Source organism: Gopherus evgoodei, chromosome 2, assembly GCF_007399415.2.
Source record: "Gopherus evgoodei ecotype Sinaloan lineage chromosome 2, rGopEvg1_v1.p, whole genome shotgun sequence".
In the NCBI taxonomy this organism is placed as follows: Eukaryota; Metazoa; Chordata; order Testudines; family Testudinidae; genus Gopherus; species Gopherus evgoodei.
In genome coordinates this window covers 173,930,444-173,947,890 of record NC_044323.1, presented here as the reverse complement: position 1 = coordinate 173,947,890, position 17,447 = coordinate 173,930,444, and the positions used below count along the sequence as shown (strand labels likewise).

Here is a 17,447-nt window from a genome sequence, read left to right as displayed (position 1 = left end):
TTTTCCACACTTAAAATACATTGAACTATAACAAAAAGCAGGAACAGGGCAGGGATAGGGAAAAATGTCATTTCACCCATTGTAACAACAGAGGTAGTTAGTGTAAGTCAGAGAGATTCCCTTATTCCCCTTCCCCATCCCAATCCCTGTGTTGTTCATTTGGTTAGGTCAATCTTTTTTCTAAAGGTCTGAGAAGAAGATTCCGTAGTAAATGACTTGTAACCAGGACCGGCTCCAAGCACCAGCCTACCAAGCACATGCTTGGGGCAGCACTTTGGGAGGGGGCAGATCGGCGTTTGTTTTTGTTGTTTTTGTTTTGGACAGGTGGCGCTGGGCGGGCGGGGACTTGGGCGGCGCGACGCTGGGGGCCGGAGACTTGGGTGGTGTGACACGATGCTGAGGGGGCAAGGACTTCGACGGCGTGACGCTTGGGGGCGGGGACTTGGGCGGTGCGACGCGACGCTCGGGGGCGGGGACTTGGGCAGTGCGACGCGACGCTTGGGGAGTGGGGACTTGGGCGGTGCCACGCTTGGGGGGCGGGGACTTGGGTGGTGCGACACGACGCTGGGGGGTGGAGACTTGGGCGGAGTGACGCGACACTAGGGGGCAGGGACTTGGGCAACGCGACGCTGGGGGGGCGGGGTCTTGAGCAGAGCGACGTCACGCTGGGGGGGGTCAGCGCTCAGTGTTTGTTTGGGGCAGCAGAAATGTCAGAGCTGGCCCTGCATGTAACTCAGCACAATACCCATGCTTTGGGTTCCCAAAGCCGTTGTGGCCCAGGCCCTGCCGGAGGTCGCTCCTGAAGATTTCTCCTTCCTAATCAGCTGCATGTTGTCTATTATTTGGCAATGAAATCCCTGTCTAGGTAGAGATGGGAAAATGGAAGTGACGTTTCTGTTCAGCTCATCCTGGGAGATGCTGCAAATGTGTAGAAAATGGAATCTGTGTTGAATGTGATATAGCTGCAGAAAGAGACTTATTTCTAATAGAGACCTGACATTTGTCTTACAGGGATTCTAAACCACACCTGAATTTAGTCCCTAGTTTAAATCTGTGCCACCAGATTAAAGAAATCAAAGGGCCTGTTTGGGGGAGTTATACTTCAGTATCACTACTGCTGTGTTGTGTAGTTGGTGAAAAATTGTACTCCAGACACTTGGAGTAATTTTATACTTAAGGTCAAAGGTCTGATAAGGACTCAAGTAGAAATTGCAGGTACTTAGTGGTTCATTTTCACCCCTGAGATGGAAGCTAGGGGCCCTGTGGCCCAGGTCAACTATTTTAGAACCCTGCTCCCTAGTTAAGTGGCATTGGTCACACTCCTAAAAGGCGCCATGATGAAATTGGGCACAACTGTCTTTTACTATTTGGATCCAAAGTTTCATGAAGCACAGAGAGAAACAGCTGATTTCTTCAGAGCCATTCCATGCCTATGGGTCCCAGTCTGGCTGCCTTGTTGGACAAGAAGCACTTCCATGCTGGGCAAATGATGGTAGCCAATGAGGGAATGTATCAGATTCCAAGTTCAGACTGCAGAATACTTGAATGCTGAGTCCAGAGTCTGTGGTTTGCTCTCTTAGCTTTGCTCTTAAGTCTTATGCATTTGTGTCATTTCTCCGCCTTCTGCTACTCTGAAAGACCAGAAAGTGTGAAAATAGAGCACAGGTGGTTTTTCTCATGATGCAGCCTTCCCACATAGTGTGAGACCCCTTCCACCCACACTCATGGGAGAAGCCCCAGGGAGAAGTGAACTCACAGAAGTGGAAGGCTCCTAGGTTATTGTAGAATGTGACTTCACACAAAGCTGAGTGGGTGGAAATGGGAATTAAGAGAGAACTGCCCTATAGGTTTATATTTTGTAATCATTGTCTAAATTGTTACCAGTGACAATGAAATTAAACATGAAGTTAATTAGTGTAACGTAATAGGCTGATTCTGTGATAACTTTCAGTGTTACAATATAATTCAGGTTTTCTTCTAGTTCTCTCCCTGCCCCCTCCTACTATCTAGGAAATGGTGACTAATCGTGAAACTAAACTCTCACTCCAAAGGAATTAGAGTGGGGGTGGGAATAGAGACCCAGAATAGACTGTAATTATTTTATTACTATTTCAAATGGAATTTATTTTGATAAATTTTAGAATAAATCTTCTGTGAAGAAGAAAATTACTCAAGACAAGATGTGTAAACTTTTACCCAGTTAGAGGGTAACAGCCACAGCGGTCCCCAGATCTCTTGTTTGCAAAGAAAAGATGTCACATCAGGCAAAAGACATCAAAATCTATAATAGTGATGGATATGTGATGGGAGCTTTTCTGGATTGTTTTTTTGGGTTGTTTTTTTAATTTAATTTTTGTTTTCTTTTTGAAACCAGTTATTTTTATAGGTGCTGAGTCCCCTGGTCCTTTTGAGCACAGCTGTTTAACCCTCAGGTCTGGCTCTGGAAACCTCCTCAGAACTGGTCTTGTGTTTCTTTCATGTTTGATATCTTTGGGGTTCACACATCCACACCACATGCAGTTCACCACAACAGATGCTTTGAGAAACCTGCTGGGTTAAGCGGACCTTTTCCAAACTGACATTGGCCCAAAGTCTGCCTCAATTCATCTGGATTGGGACAGTCTGTATCAAAGGAGTGGGTCACACCTGATTTGCCCAGAGACCTCGGGGGAGGTGTGGTGAGATAGGATAAGTAGGAATCGACAACAGTGAAGTTATAGGTAAGGGTGAAAGACCCTTATCTTGCAGGTCAACAAGCCTGTTCTGTTCATTCCCTCTGATGCATCTGTCACTGGTCACTCTCAGGCAGCACACTGGGCTAGATGGACCATTGGTCTGACCTAGTATGACCAGGTTTTCATTTTTATGTAAGCCCTTTACAGCCTTGTCTACACTGGCAAGTTTCTGCACAGTAAAGCAGATTTCTGTGGTGTAATGTCTGAGGTGTTCACACTGCCAAGCCACTTAGTGGACAGAAACTGCACTGTTGCAGGACTGTAAACAAAACACCCCAATGAGAGGCGTACAGCTTTCTGCACCAGGGCTACAGCACCATGATGCCAGTGTAGACCCCCTGGTTGATTACAGTGCTGTGACTGGCCTCCGGGAGTTGTCCCACAATCCCTGTTCTCGCCTCTCTGGTCTTTGGTTTGAACTCTACTGCACTGGCCTCAGATGACCAACTGTGAACCCAACCCCTTAAATTCCTGGGGAATTTTGAAAGTCCCACTTCTACAGAGACTGATTATGGTTACAGACCCATCCTGAAATTAGAGAGGGATATTTTAAAGCTTTATCTCAAAGTAACACAATTCAATTCTGTCAGCACAGAGGAGAAAGCACTCCTTTATTTCACATTTATTGCAACTGATCTCACTGACAAACTTCCTTGGGGCTGCTCCAGGCGTTTTCCCTCTTCTCCCTTCCAGCTGTGGCTATGGGACTGCAGCAGATCCGAAGGGCTAGCTTTGCTCTTTGACTTACATCCTTCACTTGTTTGGCTGGAGCTGTATCTGCCCCTAGTTTAATTCACATCTGAGACCTCAGGTACCAGCAGATAGTTACAAAGGCTCAATTCCCATCATCATCATCAGTGGGAGGTTATGATGGGCTGCCAGGGCCGCAGGATTTAGCCCATGATCGGTCAAGGTGCTACAGCAGGTGCACTCTTGCATTGTGAGTCCTGCAGCTTAATCAAACTGCTCTGCAATAGTCTGCAGCGGCACTGACTTTCTCAAAACCTGGTAGCAGAGAGACCCTGGAGTAGAGAAGGAAAATGTCACTAGCAATTACAGCCAGTAGAAGCAGGAAACGTTCAGTTTCTTTTTAAACTTCTCTCCCTGCTCAAGCCTTTAATCATTTCTGTGGCTCTTCTCTGAACCCTCTGCAATTTATCAGGGAAAACAACCAATCAGTGAAACAAACCAAACCAAACCAGGCTGTTCTGACTGATGTAACAATCTATTGCCTTCCAAGGCTGAATACAAATCAGATCATTCTGTTCACCAAAGAGTTCCACTTTAAGGGCTTTTTGTTTTTCAGTTCCAGTCAGATCCTATGCAACAGCATCATTGTTAACTCATCATTTGGTCACTTCACATTCACAGGTTCAAAAAGTTGGCAGGCCTAAGTCTTTTCTCCAACACCAACATGAAAAAAATCAGTAACAGAAAATGCCAAAAAGCACCTCTGCTGCTTTGTACAACAGCCTGGAGAAATACACGAGGGGGAGTGCTTTCCTCTCTCCTCCTGACACTGGGTAACATTTCTGTCTGTTCTTGAGATCCTGTCACAGGGACAAGGCTTGAGGCTGCAAATGACATTTAAGGCTTCATTGGTTTGCACATTCCTTTACTCCAAGGGTCGGCAACCTTTCAGAAGTGGTGTGCCTAGTCTTCATTTGTTCACTCTAATTTAAGGTTTCGCATGCCGGTAACACATTTTAATGTTTTTTAGAAGGTCTCTCTCTGCAAGTCTATATACTATCTAACTAAACTAGTGTTATATTGTAAAATAAACAAGATTTTCAAAATGTTTAAGAAGCTTCCTTTAAAATTAAATTAAAATGTTGATCTTACACCACCAACCCACTCAGCCCGCTGCTGGTCTGGGGTTCTGTTCACCTAGGCCGGCAGTGGGCTGAGTGGGGCCTGCGACCGGGACCCCAGCTGGGAAGGGTCTGGCAGCCAGAACCCCAGACTGGCAGCAGGCTGTGTGGGGCTGGTTGCCGGGACCCCAGACTTGCAGTGGGCTGAGTGGCTCAGCTCACTGCCGCTCAGGGGTTCCATCCTCCGGCTCCTGCCAGCCGGGATCCCTGCTGCCGGACCCGCTTAGCCCGCTGCCAGTCTGGGGTCCCGGCCCTGTCCACATACAGTGGGTACCTACCTTCTCCCTGGTTCTGGCCCATTCTTTTCCTCTCTCTGCACTGAACTGAGAATGGGAGTGGACCGAGCACAGGGCTGGGGTGAAGGGTCTGGCCAGGAGCTGGAATGAAGGCGGGGGCTCAGGGTTGGGGCAGGACGTTTGGGGTGTAGGGGCACTTACCTGGGCAGCTCCCATGTGGTGTGAGGGGTGCACGTGGGAATGTGAGTGAGGTTGCAGGGGCTCCCATTTGGTGCTCAGGGTGGCGGTGGGGATGTGCAGGGTGCATGGGATGGGGGTGGGGCTGGGGATGGGGGTGCAAGAGTCAGGGCAGAGGGCTGGGGGCATGTGAGGGGGATGCAGGTGTCAGTGTAGGGGGGCTGGTTATGTGTGGGGGTGCCAGTCAGGGCTGGGGTCATGGGGGGTCAAGGAGTCAACAGAGGGCTGGGTGGTACAGGGCTCAGGGCAGAGGGCTGGGTGTGCGTATGGGGGGGTCAGGGCTCAGGGCTGGGTGATTGCACCCCCCCTAGGATTCCCAACCCCCCCCATCCCTTGTCCCAACAACCCCCTCCTGGGACCCCACCACTTATCTAAGCCTCCTTGACCCTTATCGCCTGACTGCCCCCTCTAGAACCCTACCCCCTACCTGTCCCCTGACTGCCCCAACCCTTATCCACACCCCCACACCCAGACAGACCCCCTGGACTCCCGTGCCTATCTAATCGCTCCCCGCCCCCTGACAGGATCCCCAGAACTCTGGACGCATACAACCCCCCCACCTGCTCCCTGCCTGCTCCAACCCCTCTCCACACCCCTGCCTCCTGACAGTCTCCCCAGAACTCCCGACTCATCCCACACCCCCAGATACTTGTCCCCTGGCCACCCCCTCCAGAGACCCCACCATCCTAACTGCTCCCCCAGGACCCTGTTTGCTCCCTGTCCCCTGACTGCCCTGACCCCTATTCACCCCCCAAACAGACCCCGGGACTCATATGCCCCATCCAACCCACCCTGCTCTCTGACTGTCCCCTCCAGAGATCCCTGCCCCTAATCACTCCCCAGTATACCACCCCCCCAGCCAACCCAACCCACCCTGCTCCATGACTGCCCCCTCCAGAGATCCCCACCCCTAACCACCCCCCAGGATACCACCCCCCCATCTAACCTCCCTGCTCCCTGACTGCCCCCTCCAGACATCCCTGCCCCTAAACACCCCCCAGTATACCACCCCCCACCCAACCCACCCTGCTCCCTGACTGCCCCCTCCAGAGATCCCGTCCCCTAACCACCCCCCAGTACAACACCCCCATCTACCCCCCCGCTCCCTGACTGCCCCCTCCAGAGATCCCCACCCCTAACCACCCCCAATATACCATCCACCATCTAACCCCCCTGCTCCCTAACTGTCCCCTCGAGAGATTCCTGTCCCTAACCACGCCCCAGTATACCACCCCCCCATCCAACCCACCCTGCTCCCCGACTGCCCCCTCCAGAGATCCCCGCCCCTAACCACCCCCCAATATACCACCCCCCATCCAACCCACCCTGCTCCCTGACTGCCCCCTCCAGAGATCCCTGCCCCTAACCACCCCCCAGTATACCACCCCCCATCCAACCCACCCTGCTCCCTGACTGCCCCCTCCAGAGATCCCCGCCCCTAACCACCCCCCAGTATACCACCATCCTATCTAACCCCCCGCTCCCTGTCTGCCCCAGCCAGAGATCCCCGCCCCTAACCGCCTCCCAGTATACCACCCCCGCATCCAACCCACCCTGCTCCCTGACTGCCCCCTCCAGTGATCCCCACCCATAACCACCCCCCAGTATACCACCATCCCATCCTGCTCCCTGTCCCTTGACTGCCCCCACCCCTTAGCCAACCCGCAGCCCCAGAGCCGGCCCCCTTACCATGAGGCTCCTCGCTCATCCGGAGCCCTGCTCCACCACACCCCTCAGAGCGCTGTGCGTGCGGCAGCAGGGCTCCAGGTGAGTGGGGAGCGTCTTTCCCTCCCCACGGAGCCAAACGCTGCCCTGTGGGAGCCCGCAGCCCCAGCCCCCAGAGCGCTGTGTGGGTGGCGGCTGGGCCCTGGAGAAGGCGGGGGACGGGCCGGCGGCTTGCTGCGCTCAGCCAGCGCTCCGGCGCGGGACGGCAAAGCCCTCAGCTTGCTGCGTCAGCAGGATTTTTAATGGCACGTGGAGTCCCAGCAGGCAGCCGCGTGCCATTCAAAATTGGCTCCCATGCCATGTTTGGAACTTGTGCCATAGGTTACCGACCCCTGCCCTAGATGCTGCTATTATCTACCTCTACTATCATTAAAACCTGAGCTAAAATACCAGGTGTCAACGAGCACATTCTGTGACATGGCTTCTGGGACTCTGCCTCAAAGAGAGATGGCTGCTGACAGGGGCCTCTGAGACCCCATTATGCTATTTATGGCTGATGTTTCCTCATGGGGAAAATTCACAGTCTGGCTCTATGCACCTATTAGCAATATCTCTGTTACTGGGGCCCCAGATCTAGTATGGACAGCAGAAAGGTGACTTCAGGGCACAGCATTTTGCAGAAACAAATTGATCTGGACAAATTGGAGAAATGGTCTGAGGTAAACAGGATGAAGTTCAATAAAGATAAATGCAAAGTGCTCCACTTAGGAAGGAACAATCAGTTTCACACATACAGAATGGGAAGAGACTATCTAGGAAGGAGTATGGCAGAAAGAGATCTAGGGGTCATAGTAGACCACAAGCTTAATATGAGTCAACAGTGTGATACTGTTGTAAAAAAAGCAAACGTGATTCTGGGATGCATTAACAGATGTGTTGTAAACAAGACACGAGAAGTCATTCTTCCGCTTTTCTCTGCGCTGGTTAGGCCTCAACTGGAGTATTGTGTCCAGTTCTGGGCACTGCATTTCAAGAAAGATGTGGGGAAATTGGAGAGGGTCCAGAGAAGAGCAACAAGAATGATTAAAGGTCTTGAGAACATGACCTATGAAGGAAGGCTGAAGGAATTGGGTTTGTTTAGTTTGGAAAAGAGAAGACTGAAAGGGGACATGATAGCAGTTTTCAGGTATCTAAAAGGGTGTTATCAGGAGGAGGGAGAAAACTTGTTCACCTTAGCCTCCAATGATAGAACAAGAAGTAATGGGCTTAAACAGCAGCAAGGGAGATTTAGGTTGGACATTAGGAAAAAGTTCCTAACTGTCAGAGTAGTTAAACACTGGAATAGATTGCCTAGGGAAGTTGTGGAATCTCCATCTCTGGAGATATTTAAGAGTAGGTTAGATAAATGTCTATTAGGGATGGTCTAGACAGTATTTGGTCCTGCCATGAGGGCAGGGGACTGGACTCGATGACCTCTCGAGGTCCCTTCCAGTCCTAGAGTCTATGAATCTATAATCATCATTCATATTTTTCCTGTAACGGTAGTGACTAAAGTCAAAATACATCCATGTTTGCATGTGGAGAGTCAGTCTGCTGTAGTCTTCTTAATTCTCCCGCATATGATTTTTATAGAGGCTCAAGGAAAATTCAGGAAATTGAAATGTTTTTACAAAACAGTGTCAAAATTATCTTGACACATAGCAAGTTCTTTCAATTTAGAGGACTGATTCATACTGTTAAATTTAAGTGTGCACCAGCTGTTTCCTGGATAAATTCCTGTTCATGGGGTGGAGGGGTGTTTAACTCACCCAAGAAAACTCTCCATGGTCTGAATTTTGGCTTAACAGCAGTAGTTCCAACATCAACTGTCACCATAAAAAGATGCAGCCTTAACAGCAAACATTTTGCAAATGAAAATGTGTCATAGTCATAGTTTTCAAGGTTTTTTTAGGGATTGCTGTCTGTCCTGGTGCTGCTTAGAAGTTCCATCTGTGTAATAAGGATTTCAGGTCTTTGGGGGGTAAATACATGCATGTGCTGATAGCATCAAGGTATTCTATGATTATTGTAAAATAGTATCATAGCATAGCGTAGGAGAATCTGATCATGAAAATGTATTTTCAGCTAGCCTAGCAGTCTAACATCCCTTTTGAGCAATTCCCATCACCCAGTTAAGGAGCAGGTGGGAGGGCAGGGACAGTGCACATGGAGCTCTTATCCAGTACTCCATAGCCTGGAGGATGGTTGAGAGAGAAGTTGTGACAATCCAGGAGGACTCCTACATGCAAAGAAAGAATCCCAAGGAACATATTAAGGAGATTAAAAGCTAAAGTTTCACAGGAGCTTCCTAAGCTGCACTGACAACATTTCTGTGTGAACTAACATTTCTGCACACAAATCTGGATTTGGACTTAGAAGTGTCACCTTCAGGTATATATGCAGTTACCAGCTTTTCCCCTCAAATGTAGGCTTTGCAACCTCATTGAGGTACATGTGAAAAATCTGCAGGCCTAACTTCAGGAGCTTCTTTGGAAACTGAGTCCTGAAGGTACAGCGCTGTCTCCAGTACAAAATGAGTTCAGATATTTTTTTTCTGTTCATTCCTTGTTTTATATTTCTACAAGGAAGGAGGATACACTTTTTAGTTTAGTTTAATTGTTATTTCCATTTCTTCTCCACTCTCGAATATTCGTAATGAAAAATTTCGGGCCCTGATTTCTTGACTCTCTTGGTTGGATCAGACATTAGCCGCTGCCCCAACACTCCCAGGCCCACGTGTCGAGGATATTTGCACAAGCGAACTCACTCAGGGATACTGAAGGGCTGGAGGAAGAGATGGTTTGTGCTGAAACATGATGGCTGCCTTCGCTACTACAAACACAAGAAGGTAAGGAGAAGAGGGTGTGATGAGAAAGCAAACAGTGCCATAGTTTACAATGGAGAGGTGCAGCAGTGTTGTACTCAAACATCTAATGGAAGTGTGCTCAGATATATTGACATCTAATGCCTAGGACTGCTATCACCTGGATGGGTATTTTCTGCATAGATGCTAACAGGAGGCTCCCTCACTTCAAACTCGTGGCCAAATTCTACCTTCCTTTACACCCATGCAACTCCTTTGAAGACATTACTTCAAGAATAGCAATGTTAGGCTTTGGTGGATTCTAATTCTATCTTGTGGTTAGGGTTCTACAGTGTGTTATGAACAAAGACAGAACACAGGCTCAGAGAGACATGAAGTGAGGTGGTAATTTTAGAAGTGCAGGAGCTCTAGACCCACCTACTGAGATAAATATTTTTAAAATTAGCCATGAGCATGGGAGTTCTGCACACAAGTGCAAAATTGTGGAGGGGCAAGCTACAGCAAGGCTGGGAGGTACAGGTACTGCACAAGATTTATGTCACAGTTAGCACTAGGCTCCCCCAAAAGAAAGCCAGATGGTGCCCCATAAGGGATAATGTTTGAACTGGCCAAAAATTCTCTCAAGACTTCCACCACAATGTGGACCTCTGTACTCACTCTTACATACTGTCTCTTAATGGCATAATCGAGGCGTAAATCAGCAGACTGGCAAGATGGTGGCTTACTGTTTGTGTCAAATATAAATATATGAGTGCTTCTAAGTTTCTTCTTCTTTGTAATTATATTAATTGCGGTTTTCCTTTAAATCTGCTTCCCCTGAGCGCCACCATAACAGAAGTTCTGTATCTTAAATACTGCTGGACAGTTCCTAAAGGTTCCAATGGTTGCATTTCAACCTGTATCCAGCAGATGGAGTATTTTGATAACGGATATTTTTCAGAGTTGCTGTGCCTAGAAGAGCAGCCAAATTCATCTGGTCCACAATCCTATTATAGCACAATTTGCAAGGTGCTTTAGTAGGTGTTGCATATAATGACAAGTTTCCAGTCCCTTCCCTTATGTAACTTTGCAAGAAAGTTACTCAAGCAGAAAGTTATGCTTCCAAAATTAAATATCCTGATTTCTAAGTGTTTATTTTTGATCTTTTATAGTAAAACACTTCCTAGCTTATCAAAAGATACATGTCCATGAGCTGAAGCATTAGTTTCCCCACTTTTAAAGCAAAATTAAATGCAGGAAGATATGAGGGTCAAATTCAGGGCTAGAGCCTTAGCTCTGTGCAGCTATGCTGAGTTACACCAGCTGAGAATCTATCCATCCCTCCCTCTGGAGTAAACCCAACTCTCAGGGCAGTCTCTAGGCCAAATAACATAAATGATGGTGTCAGCTGGCCAGAAAATATTTGTAAGTAGATGGAAGGGATAAATTAGAGTAATTGGCAGTGACTTGGCAGTCAGTGGATGTGCAACGTAAGTGTAATGTATACAGTAAGGGGTGCAATGAGAGGCATAGCAGGCAGAAACTAATAGGAACATGGAATATACAGCAAGTCCCACTCTCTAACATACATCCTCCTTTCAGTTGCTTTTCGGCAGCGGCACAGTCAGCTGCAGCGGCGAACAGAGCGGCTAACAGGGGAGTTTCAGTGGGAGTTTCCAGGGGGAGGTTTCAGGGGAGACCAAGGCAGAGGAACCAGGAAGGCAGACTAGGGAAGAGGCAGGGGTCTGCGAGCAGCCCAACCCTCGTTGGTGGCCTGCAGAGTGGTGTGAGGCGTGGATTGCCAGGCACACAGTTGGAGCGCTACGATGGAGGCAGAGGTAGCAGGTGCAGACACACTGAGGATGACTGGATGCGGTAGCTGCGGCATGTACATGGTCCTAGAGGGAGCACCTGAAAGGAGTTTCACCTGCATGAAGTGCCGCCTGATAGAGCTGCTGGAGGAAAAGGTCAGAGGACTGGAGATGCAAGTGGAAACTCTGGCTGAGTTTAGAAGGGGATTTGAGCAGTTGATGGAACACAGACATGATGAGGCGCAGGGGACAAGCTCAGACGAGCGGATAGAAGCAAGACCAAAGGACTCTGAGGAGGAGATGCTGGGTGAGGAAAGTGGACGGTGGCAGCATGTGACTAGGAGAACCAGGCAGAGGAAAAGACGGGCCAGTGATGGAGACATAGAACTCAGGAACAGGTTTGCTGAGTTGGGAAATGAAGATGGAGCACAGCAGGCTGCTGAAGGACAAAGGGCGAGGAAGAAGAGGCGAGCAGCTAGTCCTGCAGAAAGAGGGGAGGAGTCGATGGAGGCGACACCAAGTGTGAGCCCTAGGAGGACTGTAAGGGCGAATACAAATCGTAAGGAATTGCGACCACCTGCTGTGGGGGATAGACCACAGAATCGCACTGTCGCCAGGAAAAGGCAAGTTTACGTGATTGGAGACTCTTTACTGAGAAGAGTGGATAGGCCTGTAACTAGACCTGATCGGGAGAATAGAAGGGTGTGCTGTCTGCCAGGGGCTAAGATACAGGATGTGGACCTGAGGCTGAATACGATCTTAGCGGGAGCAGGAAAGAATCCATTGATTATCCTTCATGTGGGAACGAATGATACGGCTAGTTACTCGCTGGACTGTATCAAGGAGGACTATGCCAGACTGGGGAAGAGGCTCAAAGACATCGAGGCTCAGGTGATCTTCAGTGGGATCCTGCCGGTTCCTAGAGCGGGGCGACGAAGGAGTGACAAGATTATGGCGATCAACAGATGGCTTAGGGAGTGGTGTTATAAGGAGGGCTTTGGGATGTACGGTCACTGGGAAGCGTTTACGGATAGACGACTGTTCGCTCAGGATGGACTTCATCTAAGCAAGGAGGGAAATAGAATTCTAGGATGGAGGCTCGCCGACCTCATCAAGAGAGCTTTAAACTAGGAAGTTGGGGGAGATGGTTGGGAGATGTTCGGGAGATCTCCACGCCGGAATGTAACCTGGAGAGGAAAGTAAACAAAGTGAGAGGGGATACCCTTGTGGTCCCAAGATTTGATCCAAGGAGGAATAGTGGAGAAACCAGAGTAGCGGGTGATGCTGGTGGTAAAAGGTCTCTGCACGACGGGGGAAAGAATGTCACTGATGCCAAACGCCAAAAATTAAAAGGCCTGTACACTAATGCGAGGAGTCTAGGTAACAAGATGGAGGAACTGGAGTTACTAGTGCAGGAAGTGAAACCGGATATTATAGGGATAACTGAAACCTGGTGGAATAGTACTCATGACTGGAGCACGGGTATTGAAGGCTATGTGCTGTTTAGGAAAGACAGAAAGAAAGGCAAAGGTGGTGGAGTAGCCTTGTACATCAATGATGACATTAACTGTAGCGAAATAAGAAGCGATGGAATGGATAAGACAGAGTCTGTCTGGGCGAAAATCACATTGGGTAAAAAAGCAACTAGAGCTTCCCCTGAGATAGTGCTTGGCGTGTGCTACAGACCGCCGGGATCTGATTGGGATATGGATAGAGACCTCTTTAATGTCTTTAATGAAGTAAACACAAAGGGGAAATGTGTGATTATGGGGGACTTCAACTTCCCGGATATAGACTGGAGGACGAGTACTTGCAAGAATAATAGGGGTCAGATTTTTCTGGATGTGATAGCGGATGGATTTCTTCATCAAGTAGTTGAAGTACCTACGAGAGGAGATGCCATTTTAGATTTGGTGTTGGTGAGCAGTGAGGACCTCGTAGAAGAAATGGTGGTAGGGGATAACCTTGGTTCGAGTGATCATGAGCTGATTCAGTTCAAACTAGATGGAAGGATAAACAAATGTAGATCTGGGATTAGGGTTTTTGACTTCTCGAGGGCTAATTTTAAAGAGTTAAGGAAATTAGTTAGGGAAGTGGATTGGACGGAGGAATTAGTGGATTTGAATGCGGAGGAGGCCTGGAATTACTTTAAGTCGCAGCTGCGGAGACTGTCGGAAGCCTGCATCCCGAGAAAGGGGAAAAAAACCATGGGCAGGAGTCGTAGGCCAAACTGGATGAGCAAACAACTCAGAGAGGGGATTAGACAAAAGCAGACAGCTTACAGGGAGTGGAAGAAAGGCAGGATCAGCAAGGAAAGCTACCTTGGTGAGGTCAGAACGTGTAGGGATAAAGTGAGGAAGGCTAAAAGCCGCATTGAACTGGACCTTGCAAAGGGAATCAAAACCAATAGTAAAAGGTTCTACAGCCACATAAATAAGAAGAAAACAAAGAAAGAAGAAGTGGGGCCGCTATACACTGAGGATGGAATGGAGATCAAGGATAACCTAGGCATGGCCCAACATCTAAACAAGTACTTTGCTTCAGTTTTTAATAAGACTAGTGAACCTTGGGATGATGGAGGGATGATAAACGGGAATGTGGATATGGAAGTGGATATTACCGCAACTGAGGTAGAGGCCGTACTTGAACAGCTCGATGGGACGAAGTCGGAGGGCCCGGACAATCTCCATCCGAGGATATTAAAGGAACTGGCGCGTGAAATTGCGAGCCCGTTAGCGAAAATTTTTAAGCAATCGGTAAACTCGGGGGTTGTGCCGTATGATTGGAGGATTGCTAATGTAGTTCCTATTTTTAAGAAAGGGAATAAAAGTGATCCGGGTAATTATAGGCCTGTTAGCTTGACGTCTGTAGTATGCAAGGTCTTGGAAAAAATTTTAAGGGAGAAAGTAGTCAAGGACATAGAGGTCAATGGTAATTGGGACGAATTGCAACACGGATTTACTAAAGGTAGATCGTGCCAAACCAATCTGATCTCCTTCTTTGAGAAGGTGACGGATTACTTAGATAAAGGAAATGCGGTAGATATAATTTACCTAGATTTCAGTAAGGCGTTCGACACGGTTCCGCACGGGGAACTGTTAGTCAAATTGCAAAAGATGGGAATGAATATGAAAGTTGTTAGTTGGATAAGGAACTGGTTAAAGGGGAGACTCCAGAGGGTCGTATTGAAAGGTGAATTGTCAGGCTGGAAGGAGGTCACTAGTGGAGTCCCTCAAGGATCGGTTTTGGGACCGATCTTATTTAACCTTTTTATTACTGACCTTGGAACAAAGAGCGGGAATGTGCTAATAAAGTTTGCGGATGACACGAAGCTGGGGGGTATTGCTAACACGGAGAAGGACAGGGATACTATTCAGGAAGATCTGAACCACCTTGTTAACTGGAGTAATAGGAACAGGATGAAATACAATAGTGAAAAGTGCAAGGTTATGCATTTAGGAACTAATAATAAGAATTTTGGATATACATTGGGGGCGCATCAGTTGGAAGCGACGGAGGAGGAGAAGGACCTTGGGGTGCTGGTTGATAGCAGGATGACTATGAGTCGCCAATGTGATACGGCTGTTAAAAAAGCAAATGCGATTTTGGGATGCATCAGGCGGGGTATTTCCTGCAAGGATAAGGAGGTGTTAGTACCGTTATACAAGGCGTTGGTGAGACCCCATCTGGAATACTGTGTGCAGTTCTGGTGTCCCATGTTCAAGAAGGATGAATTCAAACTGGAACAGGTTCAGAGACGGGCTACAAGGATGATCCGAGGAATGGAAAAACTGCCTTATGAAAGGAGACTCAAAGAGCTTGGCTTGTTTAGCCTGGCCAAAAGAAGGCTGCGGGGGGATATGCTTGCTCTATATAAATATATCAGGGGGGTTAACGTTAGGGAGGGAGAGGAATTATTTAAGTTTAGTACTAATGTAGGCACGAGGACGAATGGGTATAAACTGGATATTAGGAAGTTTAGACTTGAAATTAGACGAAGGTTTCTAACCATTAGGGGAGTGAAGTTCTGGAACAGCCTTCCGAGGGAAGTAGTCGGGGCAAAAGACTTTCCTGGCTTTAAGACAAAGCTTGATAAGTATATGGAGGGGATGTTATGATAGGATTGTTAATTTGGGCAATTGATCTTGGATTACCACCAGATAGGTCTGCTCAATGATCTGCGGGGAGATGTTGGATGACATGGGAACTGAGTTACTGCAGAGAATTCCTTCTTGGGTGCTGGCTGGTGAGTCTTGCCCACATGCTCAGGGTTTAGCTGATCACCATATTTGGGGTCGGGAAGCTATTACTACCATTTCTCCCCCCCACTCCAGTGCACCCTCTCTCAGAGGTACGTTACACACCTCCTGAATGATAAATCACTGGAGCACTAATGACATAAAACTGGAATGAAGCAGGGATGAATTCAACTCTTCATGTTCTCAGTTGTTCCTAATGTTCTCAAATGTTTTATAAAATGTCCTTTACATAGAACTAATATATCAACTTCAGACAGATAAGCAATTACCCAGAAACTATGGTCTCTTTTGCAGCATTCTAACTTGTGCCCACGTTATAGAACTTTTAGGAACAGGAAAAAGCCTACTGTTCCAAACACATAGATGCTTTTAATTGGCCAATTGTAATTGTACCTTCTTGTCTAGGTGGTTTTTTCTCTTGCATAATTGCAACCCTTAATCCCATTTTTCTAAGGAAACAAATCTAGCTCCGTTTTGTACTAATTTATGCCTTAGGCTTCAACAGTCTTCTCTGGGAACTTATTCTAGGGCCTGTGCCAGCTTCCACCAACATAGTCCAGGCATAGGCCCTGTAATGGAAAGTCAAATGATGGGAGTAGGAATGCAGCAGCACATAGCACCAGAACCCCTCAGCCACCCGGCAAAAAATGTACACTGCAGGCCAGGGAAGGCGTATTGCCAAAGCATTTGGGGATGGAGAGATGCTATGAATCAGCACATCTCCTCAGCTGCCTCCACTAGCTAGCAGAACTCCCCTAGTGACCCAAGTGGAAGAAATACCACCTACATTGAATTTTCCTGGTGGGCATTGGTCCCAATGCAGTTTGCACCTTCCTGTGGTAACATCTGACAGCAGATCTTTATTATGCTTTTACATAAAGAATTTGAATTACTCCAACGTAAACTGGTGTGACTCAGAACAGATGTTAGTACTGTATATCTAGGCTTATAATGGAGTTTGTGCACTGGACTAAAAGGCCCCTTTACAGTAGTTGTAACATTTAGTTAGCACTCAGGAGGTAGATTGGTCAGAGAGGGGCACATCACTTCTATTAACTACATGAGCTGTCATCTCAGCTTGACTCTGCACAGGCCTCTGTTGGGCATGCTTAACACAAGTATTAGCATAGTAACTCTCCGTTATCTTATTTGCATAGTCACAGCTACAATTAGGGTTGCCAACTTTCTACTCGCACAAACCTGAACATCCTTGCCCTGCCCCCTGCCCCGCCTCTCCTCTGAGGCCACACCCCTGCCCCACCCCTTCTCCTAGGCCCCGCTCACTCCATCCCCCCTCACTCACTTACTCATTTTAACCGGGCTGGCTCAGGGGGCTGGGGGTGCAGGCTCTGGGGTGGGGCCAGAAATGAGGAGTTCAGAGTGCAGGAATGGGATCCAGGCTGAAGCAGTGGGCTGGGATGTGAGAAGGGGTGAGAGCTCTGGCTAGGGGTGTGGGCTATGGGATGGGGCAAGGGATGAGGAGGGGGCTCTGGGCTGGGGGTGGAGCTCCTGGCTGAGGCAGGGAGTTGAGGTTTGGGAAGAGGTACAAGTCTGGGCTGGGGGTGTGGGTTTTGGGGTGGGGCCAGAAATGAGGGCTTCAGGGTGCAGGAGAGGTTTCTGGGCTGGGGCAGGGGTTGGGATGCATTGGTGTGAGGGCACTGGGTGGGGGTGCAGTCTCTGATGTGGGGCTAGGAATGAGGGGTGTGGGGTAAAGGAGGGTTCCAGGCTGGGATGGAGGGTTCGGAGAGTGGGAGGGAGATAAGGGCTGGGGCGGGGGGTTGGGGTGCCAAG

At 48.3% G+C, this 17,447-nt stretch overlaps 1 long non-coding RNA gene across 1 annotated transcript; it reads left to right on the top strand.

The window, feature by feature from the left end:
• The first annotated feature begins 1,647 nt into the window (after positions 1 to 1,647).
• On the top strand, positions 1,648 to 7,908 carry LOC115646462. Its single transcript, XR_003999031.1, has 3 exons — positions 1,648 to 1,950; positions 7,746 to 7,751; positions 7,898 to 7,908. It is a non-coding gene; the product is annotated as an uncharacterized LOC115646462 (long non-coding RNA).
• Positions 7,909 to 17,447: the final 9,539 nt, after the last annotated feature.